This window comes from Scomber scombrus, chromosome 12 (genome assembly GCF_963691925.1).
Source record: "Scomber scombrus chromosome 12, fScoSco1.1, whole genome shotgun sequence".
Taxonomy (NCBI): Eukaryota; Metazoa; Chordata; class Actinopteri; order Scombriformes; family Scombridae; genus Scomber; species Scomber scombrus.
In genome coordinates this window covers 23,543,729-23,557,300 of record NC_084981.1, presented here as the reverse complement: position 1 = coordinate 23,557,300, position 13,572 = coordinate 23,543,729, and the positions used below count along the sequence as shown (strand labels likewise).

The window sequence follows — 13,572 nt, the reverse complement described above, 5'->3', positions numbered from 1 at the left end:
GCTGATGCAACGTTAGAAAATTTATGTAGCGTGAATTACATCTCCTGAAACTGCAGCTGCATGTACACATAGAGATAAGACTGCATTATCAATATGAACCAGAGTGTGAAATCCTGGGATGTGTAACTGAGCTGGAGCTTAGACAAAGGAAACAGAATAATGTAGAGTGAGAGTGCACGTACGCATGATTTAAATACATCTTCATTTTGCTTCATTTGAGTATTTTACTTATTATTCTTAAGCTAAAACGCAGAAACCGTGGACACGCCTGTAGCCAGTCTGCTCTAAAGTCTTATACATAGAGTCAGCGTGTCGATGCACACAGGAAGTCCCAATTCCCTCCCCACTCACAGACAGGCACACTTCTCATATTCAATGGTCCCTAGAGGTACCCTCCAGTGTGACTCGTGTGTGTAAGGGTGTGTATGTGTGTGCGTGGTTCAATATTTACACCGAGATGGATGGAAACATGCCAGAATCACATGAGCCCTCATGATACATCCTTTGAGAGGAAGGAAGGCAACAGATAGAGTAAATATGCAGGTTCAGGACAAAAGGCAGTGGGGTCAGTGTAACCTCTGGATTTGTCCTAATGACACCGCGGTGAGAAACACACACCTCAAGGAGGGGGCGGCTGTGGCTCAGGAGTGTTTGGTCTACCAATTGTAGGGTTAGTGGTTCAAACCTCGGCTCATCCTGTCCACAAGTCCAAGACACTGAAGCCTAAAGCTACCGCAGCGTCGGTCAGTTGTGGCGATTGGTGTGTGAGCATGTGTGAATGAGAGGCAGATTGTAAAGTGTATGTATTAACCTTTTACCAAAAAATCTATGAAAAATGAAAAGCTGTATTCCTAACCAGAATAACTAGCACATAAATCATCTACAGACATATATTGGTAGATCTCCAACAATTAGTCGTTTAATAGATTTTTTGATCAAGAGAAAATAATCACTAGGTATTTTGATAATGGATACTTTTCAAACTTAAAAAGCTGATGATTCTTTGGTTTCAGTTCCTTAAATGTGAGGTTTTGCTGCTTTTCTCAGCTATACAGGTTAGTAATACAAACATTGATGGGTTTTGGACTGTTCAAGTCATTTGAAGACGTCACCTTGGACCCTGGTAAAGGGCAATTTTTTATATATTCCAAGATTAATCAAGAAAATAATCAGCAGATTCATTGTTAATGAAAATAATTGTTCGTTTCAGCTCTACACTAGTTGATAAACATGTTTTTTCAGTGGATGTGATTCTGTTTTGTTTGTGTGAATCATAAACGTCCAGCAGAACTGTGTTTCACTCTGGATGAGAGAATCTGCCAAGTGCCGTAAATATAAATGTGAATAAACAGTAGACTTACTGTGTGATGAACATCCTGCTTACTCAGGATGGTGCACACATGCTCTGTAACATAGTGAATAAAAAATTAATTAGCTTTGGCCCATCTGTCATGTTTTATGAGTGGTAGGTTACATTTCCTCCCTTTTTACAGAAACATATTACAAGACATCCACACTCTGTGGTGTCTGGGCTCTCTGGAATAACCATTAGCCTGCACCAGAGGGCTTATAAACTGGTACACAAAGCAGACCACTTCTCCATGTGCTGTTACCAACACAGTGAGTCGACATACACCGAAGTAGACAATATTAAGCTACGCTGAGCTACTTTTAAGAGGATCCTGTGTAGCTGTGGCTATAATGGAAAAAAGGAGTAGTTGGTAACAAGGCCGATTAGAATAATCCACTTGGGCTCGATGCCAAACACTTGACCCGAGGAAGCGTTGCCACAACAATACTCACACTCATCAGCTATAAACAGCGAGGCATGAAATATGTGGAGGAGGTCAGGAAAAGGACTTGAGCATTAGAAACAAGGTGAGGAATGTAAACCCCCGCTGTGTTGTTGAAAGCAGATGTGAACATGGTGAAGATGGCATCATAACCTTTCGGGTCTCAAACTACATAAAATCAACCCACGAGGACGCACGCTGAAACGTCCCATCAAAGGTTTTAGGCTGCTGCAAAGCAAACACACATCGCACCTCTCTGATCGATTTCAAAATGTGAGCATCACATGTCAAGCAAGGCGTGATCCCCTTTTTTAAGAAAAATACACATTTTAAACTGCAAAAATACGCTAAGTGCACACAGACCCAGACCTTCCATAGTGCACAATAGCACCATTCCCACCTCCGCCCGCCGGCTCCTAAAACAGCAGACTGGAGTCGGACCCTTTGGCGCCAAATTCCTGCTGAGAATTAAATTAACTCATCAAAACAAACTACCAGTCTGCAGGCTCCGAGAGACTGGCATCTCTAAGGAATCCAGTATCCAGGACCACTCCCACCGAAAACAGGGTCCTCAGTTTCCGCCTGAGGTGCTGGATGGCCGGACTTGTATCTGGGGTCAGGAGGCTTAGGGGCTCAGTGAACTACTACAATACATGTCAGGTGAAATGAGTCTCCTGTCATCTCATTGTGTCCATATTTCCGCTGTTAGTCAGACTGTAATAAATACCAATAATTAAAAACAGCGACGGTTCCTGTTTTTATTCTTTTTCTATGAATAAGGTTTGGAATATCTGTGTACATCAGACTTCCCGAAATCTAACTTAGGCTGCCTTAAATTAAGAAAGGATTACAGTAAGCCTGTATTCTCGAAAAAGTGACCAAAACAATAAAGCGCATTTTGTCTGAGGAGTGGAAGACATGAATTGTATAAACACAAAGCACCTGAGACTCATGAAGACCCTGATCTGTAGAGAAATACTGGCATATTCTTCAAACATATTCAGAAAACAGTCCTACATTACATAATGCTGCTAAAATTTACATCATGGTCTACTTATCAAGCTAAGAACATCTGTTCTTTCCCAAAATATTAAATGTAAAACCTAACTGTGCTCTGTTTTTTTTTTATTCAATTATGATCGTCTTCTTTTTGTCCAGTTCCTCTTTAGTGCTTTTAATGTGACTGCATGAACCAGTGGCACCAGTAAGAAATCAATAAACCAGTGAAAGCCAGTTTTTAGGGCTGCAACTAAGAATCATTTTCAATGTCAATTAATATAACTATTATTTTAACTATAACTATTAATCAACCAATTGTTGAAGCCCTATCTTTTTTTTTTTTTGACAGTAAGAAAAACATTTTAGAAAAAGATGTGATAGTTTAATTAGTTCAATTTAATTATATGCCTAAAAGCACACAATGACCACACCAGAATGATGTACTGATATCCAGAAAGTTAAACTAAGGCCGTGGCATGAAAATATGGAAATATACGTGTGTTATGACACGATGAACTGCCAAAAAGCTGAGTAATTTTTGTTTTCCATTTCAGATTGATCATGTAAGTGTGCAACAATACAATGACAAAAAACCCTAAAAGTTACTGGTTTGCTTTGTTTCCAGGGTCCCCTGAATGTGCTTTGTCAGGGCAGCCTGCTGGTTTTCCTGTAAGCGGCACAGGGAGGAGGCTAACTGATGACAGAAGGTAGGGAAAGAAATAGGAGGGCCGGTGTTCGGATTACAGTCTCATCAATGATTCAGTGGGAAGAACACAGACACTCGTATGCACACAGACAACAAACAGTACTGTTGGTAGACGTGCAACAAGACACTATCTCATGTGAGGTCCCAGACACGCAAAAATGCACACAGGCGCAGACATCTAAGCACAAAGCGCCTGTGTTGAACATGCAGCCGCACGCTGATGCATGTGCAAACAGTGAAATGTGTGCAGTCATGCACATGGACCAGACACCTAAACATACATGTGTGTCACGCAGTCAAACACACAAATCAAGTGCTTCTGAAGCCAAACGCTGTCTCCTGATTGCACAAAGTACACAATGTGACCTTCCTGGAAGCGCAGTACAGCAGCACAGAGTGTACAGTATGTGTAGTAGAGATGTGTGAGAGTGAATAGTGAGCTCAGCATGATTCAGTGCAGCTGGGAAAACAACACAATCTATCTAAATCGCTGTTAGTTATTACTTATTTATTATTAAAATACATATTAAAGTCTGTAAGCAGGTTTGTAGCTCTGAATAATTGAAGTAAGTGAGAAAAGCGTCTGATGAAACCTCATTACTGTAAGGTGTTATTTAGATCAACATGTGTCATTCTTTAAGAATTTAATATAGCCATAGCAATGCTTATAGCACCCAATAATGTAATAATCATTTCCTGAAAATGTAATAAAATTTGCACTTAACTTGATAAATGTAATAAAACCTAATAATGTAATAACCTGACCAATAAAGTAATAAAATATCCTGACTGTAATAACATTTTTACCGATTATGTAATACAATATTAAATTATTGGGAATTTATTACATTTTCAGGTGTTTTTTTTCCCTTTTTTTCTTTATAATATAATGCTTTTGATTGATAACTTCATACTTTGTTCATTTTCAGTCCAGAGCTCCACATTTGGATTACTATTAGATAAAGTGCAGACTGTGAGCACCACAAAGCCGTGTGTGTGTACATGTACAGAAACTGAAGGACATGTAACATCCTGGTCTTATTGAGTTGGGTTATGGACCACTATAACACTACTACAAGCTCCTGGAGGGCTAACTGTTCCCAAAACCTTCCTCTTCACTTTCTATGACACAGATTTCCAACAAAATAACTTTCAGCAGCACTTAATTTGAAGGAGGTATACATACGCATTCGTACATTACATACTTACTACATGACACCTGATATAAACATTTACGAGTCATTTTCAGGACATTATTACATTATTGGGTGTGTACAACAGAGCAGAGATGAGATATAAAGATTCAGCTTAGACTGAGACAACAACGGCTGCAGATTTTTTCTCTCTGTGTGCTGTTCTGCTTTCTGTCTCTTCAGCCTTTAGCCAGTTTATGTCTGCTTGACAAATGAATGATGGCACATGTTGTTGCGTGACTTAGAGAAAGCTCAAACACGCTGTTTCATGTAAGCTGTCCGCCTGAACTTAAAAGCCCTTTAAAATCCACAGAATAAATTAGACTAATTCCAGCTTTTTGATTAATTGTTTTTTAATTTTGTTTTTTAAGGGAGTTGTTTTGCTCTTCTGTTACACAGTTATGTTACAGCAATCTTTTACAGCCACTTGCTTTTCAATGCATTGGAGATCACAGAGTTGCTTGTACAGTTATACCACTGTATAAGCATCATGAACGATGTGAAATGCTGTGATAAAAATGAAAGAAAGTTAAATTCTACTGTAGGTTAGGGTTAATGTAACTTGAATATTCTGGGATATTCTTAAATATTCTGGGTTAACTAGCTTTTATAGTGTTGAATGGTATAATTACAACTGACACCTGGTCCACAGCAACTTATGTAGGATATAAACATGGGAATAGTCTAATTAATCATGATTTGAGTTCCTATATTAATGATTTGTAGGGCTTTGGTGCAGTTGAAACACTTAAAGGGGACATATAATTGTTTTTGTGATATCTCTGTAATTTTTATAATGTTATTATGTCATTAGATTTGAGGTGAAGATATTTAAGAAATGCTCTCTGCAAGTCTCGGAGCGTTCAGTTTGCAGTGTTGCCTCTATTTCCTTTTTCTGATGCTGTCAGATAGTTGCTAAGAGCTGGTTGTTGTTCCACAGGTGGTTTATGTTGTTCACTCACATATTTCAGATCAGATTTGGGCTCCAACACGTTTTATGTAATCGCAGAGGTTACCATGAGTCTGCTGAGACACAGTTTCTGCAAGATAACCAATCATTAAAAGTTGCTAAAAGATAAAAAAGGACTATTTTTAACTGTAGATCATTCAAAGATATTCCAGTAGAGCCTCAGAATATATATATGTAGGTATAGACTCGGAAATGTGCACAATAAGCCCTCTTTAAGTTACATCATTTCACATAGAGACCAGCTATAGTTTATAACAGTCAGGACGGTGGTATAAAATGCCAAAAACAGCATGAAGTAAAACAACAAACCCTAGACTAATAGTCAGTTTTACAGTACCTATAAAACGTTGGGGGAAAGAAAACTGGTGGACAGGGTTTGGACAGGCCACAGTCTCAGTTTTCTACGGTTGCATGCTTGAGGCTGATTCATATTTTCGTTCACCACTCGTTCCTGTTTGGGTCCCTGCTATGTTGGTGAAGTTTGCCTTTCTCTGGGGAGGGAATGGGAACAGTCTGTGTTGGTGTAATTGTTTTGCACCTGGTGATAGTTTGTAATCGTTAGTCTCTTGTCCGGCTAAATGAGACAAGCTTGTGCTCAGCGCAGCTAGCGTTCAGGCTTCAGAGGGGTCAGTTTGGGTTTTGGCAGAGCTTGAGTCTCAGACTTCTGTCTCTCTGTGCAACACTTTTTAAAATAAAACAGACTTTGTTAACATTTCTGTAGATAAAAACAACTAAAAGTTTGTTTAGCTCTTCTCTTAACAGTCTCACCTATTGTGTAATCATTTATTCAACTCCACTTACATTTCACATTTCAGAAACTTGTTTTTGGTTTTTTGGGTGTTGAGTACAAGCACCTTCAGGATTTGATTATTTAATGGATTTTTTTAATAGCAAGTACTACCCTGTCTGTCTCAGTATTCACAGAAATGGCAGCGCTCCCCGGGGGGGGAAGCCACAGCCCTAATAAGTCACACACTCGACCTTTTGTTTAAGTAAGGATGTACAGACAAGCTCATTTGAGACAGGAAGGTTGGAAAGTGAGGCAGGAAATGGCAATCATGCATGATCAGAGGGGAGTTGATAATTACAGGTCTGTGTGTACATATGAGTATGTGTCTGAGAGGGTGTAAGTGCGTGTGTGTTTCTGTGGAAGGGATTGGGAGGGCAAATTATATCAGGAGTTTCAACTAAAGCTGCCTGTATGAAAAAAAAACCTACATAGCAAGGAAACCACAGAGATCACATACACGCCCTCACAAACCTTCCTTTCAGGATTTATATGTATAACCTTAACAAGGCTTTCAGTTTCTGCTTGAAAAAGTGTAAGATACCGATGAAACCAAGGGAAATTAATTAAGTCATAGCAAAAGATTGTGGGCGGAGGTATCGAATACACCCACAACAGAGAGGTGAAGAAGAAAGCAATTTGCTATTTTTTTCAGATTCAGATGCCGATCATCCATCATTCAAAGTAGGAAAAGTACAGCAGCTAACAGCTTATAGCTTATAGCTTTTTATCTTCATCTGGAAATTTCAGCGTTCTACCTGCTGCTTCGGACATAAATTACTGTCGGGGGGGTTTCTGCTCTACTAACAGCTGGGTGGGTTTGGGCTGTATTTCCCCAAATTTTAGAAGTGGTCTTGTCTTGCAGGTTAATTGTGTTTATTAACTAATTGACTAATAATTTAAGCTATACAAATAAGTGATAAGAAAGAAAAAAATAATAATTCACATCTATATAGAAATAAATTAGTTTTACATTTTAATCTTTTATCTTCCTGTCTTTCCAAATGCTGCTACATGACTTTAAAGCATAATGGTGAAAATGTGGCCTTTTTTTTTTTTTTTTTAAATCTCACACTGTTTATTTCAAGGAAGTAAAACATTGCAATGTTAGTAGTTTTTTCCCCCCGGTATACTTCAGCTCTACATGTGTCAGCACATCCCTGACATTAACGAACATTTTCCCGGAGCTCAACCAACATTTACAAATAAGGATCCTATTCATAAATTCAGCTGGATTACCGTTAAAGTCATAAACTGGCCAAATAGGACTGTGAACTCCCCAACAGCTTTTCTAAAGAGGCTGAACAGCCTCACTATGTTTTAGTTCCTCCTCCTCCTCCTCCGCCCTTACTTGTCTGACTCAGGTACTGGCAGCAGGAGAGAAGACTTGACGTTACTTTCAACAGCTTACAAACAACAGGAGAAAAGAGACAAATACAAATTAGGTAACTGTGAAAGATAAATAATAAGAGGAGAGGCAGTGAAGGGTCTGGAAGGCTGAGCGACAGTATCCCAGGAACAGAGGAGGTTTTTAGTACAGCACTGAGAGATCAAATCTCTTACAGCTGTTATTCAGTCTATAACCTTTCTTCACTCTTTCTTTTGCGCATAAAAATGTCATTAAAACAGCTCCTTGAATAAATAATTCTCTTCACGAGAGCAAAAGCAATACAGATTGTGTGATAAAGACAAAAAAGGACTAAACATCATCTTACAATCTTCATTCAGACACTGTGCAGGTGTATATTCACTGTACAATGTGCATTGTATCGCCCTCTTTCACCATGCAGTCCTTATATGCATCACACACACAGTACATTTACATGCACCGTTTAATGCTATTACTCTGAGGAGACCTGATTTACATAATGTATGCAGTTTACAGTAAACTGACTTTTGAATTTACATAATTCATATAATAATTGGATGTGTGGTGACCGACAGGAAGCATCTTATTAAAACCACAAACTAACTGAAGGAAAATGGAGGGACTTGGTTGGAGTTTGTTTTCCTCGTTGATGAATATACGTCATTTTTACGCTCATTCTAGTCCTAACATGAATTCACCATCAACAACAAACTATAGACTTGACTCTGCATCCCTGCAACCAAGCACTCCTGACTCCTTATCATTAATTTTGATAATTTTGCAACCAGAATTCAGCACGTACTGAGCTTTATCAGGCATTTCTGACAGTCTCTGCAAATCTCTCCATCCACATTTAAAAGCTAAATGCTAAAACTGGTGATTCTCCTCGTACTGGGCATATGCATGAAGACAGACGTGCAAGTCGGCCACAGGAAAACTGATGCCCAAAGTGATGCAAACTGGGCCAAAGACGTGTCGGAGCTAGCTGAATAAACACAGACTGAAACGGTACAAACATTTGTGCGGATTAAGCAAGACCTAATTTTGCTTTATCTTTTGTGTTAGTAATATTTGGTCCATACTGAGCCAAAATAAGTCACTAACTGAATATTTGTGTCCTTACATCCCTACAACGAAGAAGGCTCGTAGTTAATTAAAGGTGCAGTGTGTAGAATTGAGTGGCATCTATTGGAACAGACTTGGCATATTCATAGTATGTTTTAATGAGTGTATAATAACCTGAAAATAATCGGGAGCAGGTCCTCTTCCACAGAGGCCACCATGTTGCACAGCCATGTTTCTACAGTAGCCCAGAGTGGACAAACCAAACACTGGTTCTAGAGAGGACCTTTCATGTTTTTGTGAGCTTAGCAGCCACCGTAGATTCTCCTACATGCTTGGACGGGGAGAGACGATGTAATCTGCAACCTCATGCCACAAAATCCTCCGCACTGGTCCTTTAAGTTTCCGTGTGAATGCCTCATAAGTGAACCTACATGGAAACTTGAATGATAATGTTTCTGATAGCAGGAAGAGTATAAGAGAACTATACCGAGAACAAACTGCCTCGAGCAACACTATGGAAAAATGCTGGCGGTTTAATGCCCCCCTCCTCCTCCTTTTCTTCCTTACCTTGCAGAAACAAGGCCATAAAAACGTGCCCACTGTCTGACCCACTTTCCATGACAGACGTAATCTCCCTCCACAAACTTCAGCCTGTTTACCAGCCCAGCAGAGAGTAAGCCGGACCAGGAGGAGGGTGCCAAGCTCCTCGCACACAGCGGGTGGAAATCTGCGGCTCAGCTGTGCCGACGATTACACCAGTGGACCCCCGCTGAGCTCGCCGGCTCTCCCTGATGAGACTACACACCACAGGCATGTGACACGCACAGATAAATGCAAACACTTCCCAAAACGAAGGTCTCCACTACATGGATACAATGGGTGCAAACGGACCCTTTTTTTTTTTTACATTTGGCATGTTGTTGATTCGTTGGTTTGAATATAAAACAAACTCAACACCAAGAAGATAACCACCGACCGCTGGCATGATTTTTTATAGCTTTCATCTATTTCCATTTGAGCAAATATGCAATAAAAGTGGGTTTCCTCACAGTTTGCACTACAGACCCCAGCAGGTACAATGTCAAGGGAAAAATCCCTTAAATGAATAGCTTTTGCAACAAAGTAGACATTTGTTGCCTGAAATTAACAATTCCTACCCTCAAATTTGAAGGCTAAATATGCATATTAGGGGCTTTACGAGGGTGGGATGAGGAAGTGGAGGCGTAATGTGGTGTGCCATCTTACCACTAGGATTTGGAAGACCTCCAGAAACTTGTGCAAATCATTAAAACGTATATACTGTATATATATTTAAACTTTGTTTAATAAAGTTGTAAAATGAACAAAAACAGGCACAGACACAAAAGTGAAAATGATATTTTGCAACAAAAACCTTTAATGTAAACACTGCAGCACTTTAGACATTTTCCATCCAGAAAATGGATAAATGCAAATGTTAACTCTTCAAAAATGTAAATATTGCTATAAGCCATATTTCCAGCACTTCTGTAATTATATTACAGTCTTTTAAATGAGTTTCACGCGGCTACTGGATCACATATCTTACAGAGCCAAAATGGGACCATGTAAAATCTTTAATTTGAAATAAAAACCTTTTAGCAATAATTGATGAAATCCGAGTTATGAGGGGTTTTTGTTCCTGGGCAGTAACTCAGCATCCAGCCTGGGCCGAGCCTGGGAGGCCTCTCTGAGTCCCCACAGACTGGGTTACTAAGGATACAGGCAGCACTGAGCCTCCATTAAGACATCAGAGCTCTCTCTGCACTCCTGTCTGACACCATCGAGTCCAGTTTCCTCCCTGAAACTGAGACTCTAAACCATGCTGGAGAACACACACACATGCCTGCAGGCAACACACCCAAAGCAAATGTGAAAACAGAAACATGCACGCACACATATCACTCTCTCCCCTGTTGCAGGGCAAACATTGTCCCAAACACTTCACAAATGTAAGTTATCACCATTTGCAGCCTATAAATAGTCTGCACAAAGAGATTCTTTATCCTGCCTTTTTTGCTGATATCAGTGCTGAAATCTGACTCTTGTGTAGCTCTCTGCAGCAGATTCATCTCTGTTTGGTCACTCTCAGGCTGGATTTATACTTCTGCATTGAGGGGTTACCTTTGGCTGTCCCTATGTGCCGTATGGCAGGCTCCGAGGCCGTCATAGCTGATCCTCAAAACCTCCTCAAAAATGTGACTACACGTCAGGACTGTAGCGGCTACCAAGATGGGACACAGACACAGGGACATGAGGACCGTGAGAACTGTGATTGGTCAGCTTGTGTTTTCTCCTACATGTCTCTGATGCCTCTAAAAAAAAAGGCTTAGTTGTCTTCTCCTTTTCAGCATCACACATCTGGCAAAGCTATCTCCACTGCAAACCGTCTTCTCATCACAATCCCCCGCTTTCTATTACAGTGAGTGAAACAAGTAAGACCAGAGAGAATAGTAGCATTTTCAGTAATGAAACAAAGCAGACCATCCCACCTTTGTTAATGTGTCAAAGTAAATGATACCCTGTAAGCACAGTTGCCGAGTGGAGTATAATTAAAGCAATATACAATCCGATCACGTATTATAAAACTGTAAAGTGTTGCGGTGCTGATATCAACGGGTGAAGTCCGACAAGTACAAAAGCTGCACCGTTTTTATCTACTGCAGGAATCCAGTTTACTCCTAAATCATTCTTCATGCATTTGACACGTTTCTAAACTTTGAAATGTTGTACGTTACAGGATGGAGTTGCAACACAGAACTTCGGAGCGCATATTATGCATGAATTTGACTGTATGTTTGCTTGAATATGCATCTGTGCCTCTATATTTTGGACACTTCCACACTTTTAATGCTACTTTCTTCTGTGTTTAACTTTCAAAATGTAAAAAGAACAGCCACAAAACACACATAATATGTGAAAAAAGTCAGTCTCAACCTGCCACATTGCTTATAAAGCACACAGAAGTAACAAAGTTGCCCAGCTTCTAGCATCGATACTTCAGCAGGCATCTAAATATGATTTGAAAGTCTATTCTCATACAAATCAGCCCAGTTTAGTTGGTTAATGAGTAAAGTCAGCTGAAAGAATGAAAAGCATCGACCACTACGACCAGTCAGCATTTAAAGTTTCCTGATTAATCACCACGCTGACAAGCAAACAATGGAATTAAGGCTCAGGGGCATCTTGGTGGAGCAGCAGCAGCAGCGGCGGTGGCGAGGCACAGATGGAGTTAATGTCTGTCTGTCTGTCTTTCTTTACTGTGACATTTCCAACACAGACTGAGGGGCGGTGGGGGAGTCAGTGTGATCTCTATCAGGAGCAGAACTTATCACATCATCGCTTACCAACCGGGACAGAGAGAAGAGAAAAGGGTGGGTGGTGGAGGATGGGAAGGGAGGGGGGGGGGGGGGGGGGGGGGGGGGGGAAGGAAAGGAACGAGAGACAGAGAGAGAGAGAGAGAAAGAGAGAGAGAAGGGGGGTGAGGGACACAGAAAGCACAATGAGATGGGAGATAGTGAGAAGGCAGAAGGGAAAGGGAGGGGAGGGAAGTCATTAACTGGCAATCAAGCTTTTAGTAATGGAGAGAGTCTGTGCATTTGCTTAATTCCTTATCAGGCAATGTTCCCTTTCCCACCCTCTCCTCTCCCCCCCCCCCCCCCCCCCCTCCACCCCACCCCTCTTAGTGACAGGTCAGCATGGAGACTGAAAGTGATGTAAACTAATACCTGCATCTCTCTCTCTCACACACTCTCACACACACACACACACACACACACACACACACACACACACACACACACACACACACACACACACATATAGCCACTGCTGCTCACCAGAGGCGTTATCTTTATAGAGCTTCTGATTTCCACTGTGATAAAGAAAGAGCACAAACAGGTGCATAAGTGTGTGCATTTTAGTGTGTGTGTGTGTGTGTGTGTGTGTGTGTGTGTGTGTGTGTGTGTGTGTGTGTGTGTGTGTGTGTGTGTGTGTGTGTGTCTGCTGCAGGTCAGCACTTTGCAGCTGCAGCACACACAATAAAAAATTAAAAACCCAGCACCCCTTGATTGTCATGACTTACCTGCACACACAGAGAGAGAGAGAGCTCGTGCATTATCATTAATATTATTATTATTATTATAAAATGTGTTAATAAATGATATATGAACGGTGACGGAGCAGAAAGCAGGACAAAGCAGGTACCACAAAACACTATGGCTAGCGCTCACTTCGCCCTATTATGGTTTGCGGTGTCTTATTATCGCTGGTGTGACTGTGAAACATGTACTCACTGCGATATAAATGTCGATTCTTTCTTCCTCACGTCCTCCGGTGCAGCTTCTCCACACAAGCCGCTGTCTTGTCTGGCTTTCCCCCAACTTGCTGAGGCTGGTAGCACACTAGCTAGCGTTTAAACCGGCACACACACACTTACACACACATATATAAAAAAAGGATTTTAATTTCTCCCTTAAAGGCTGCTTTACCCGAAAAAATAAAAACCCGTGCTATGAATTAAAAAAAAATTAAAAAAGGGAAAGCAAAATATGGTTTTGTAATGTGTGCTCCTGTTTCTCTCAGGAGCTGTGAGTTAGAAATGTTGACCGTATAAAGATAAATATCCACTGTGCTTCATTTTAAGTGACAGGCTCTCTGCGGTGCGCTGTCC

General features: G+C 40.6%; 1 protein-coding gene across 1 annotated transcript in view; it reads right to left on the bottom strand.

Annotated features, from left to right (window-relative positions):
• The window catches only part of peli1b (pellino E3 ubiquitin protein ligase 1b), a 42,310-nt gene extending 29,062 nt beyond the window's left edge, over positions 1-13,248 (bottom strand). The window contains exon 1 of the mRNA XM_062430385.1: positions 13,196-13,248. The gene's annotated coding sequence lies outside the window, so the exon portion shown is untranslated. The remainder of the gene's footprint in view (positions 1-13,195) is intronic.
• Between the last annotated feature and the right edge of the window lie 324 nt (positions 13,249-13,572).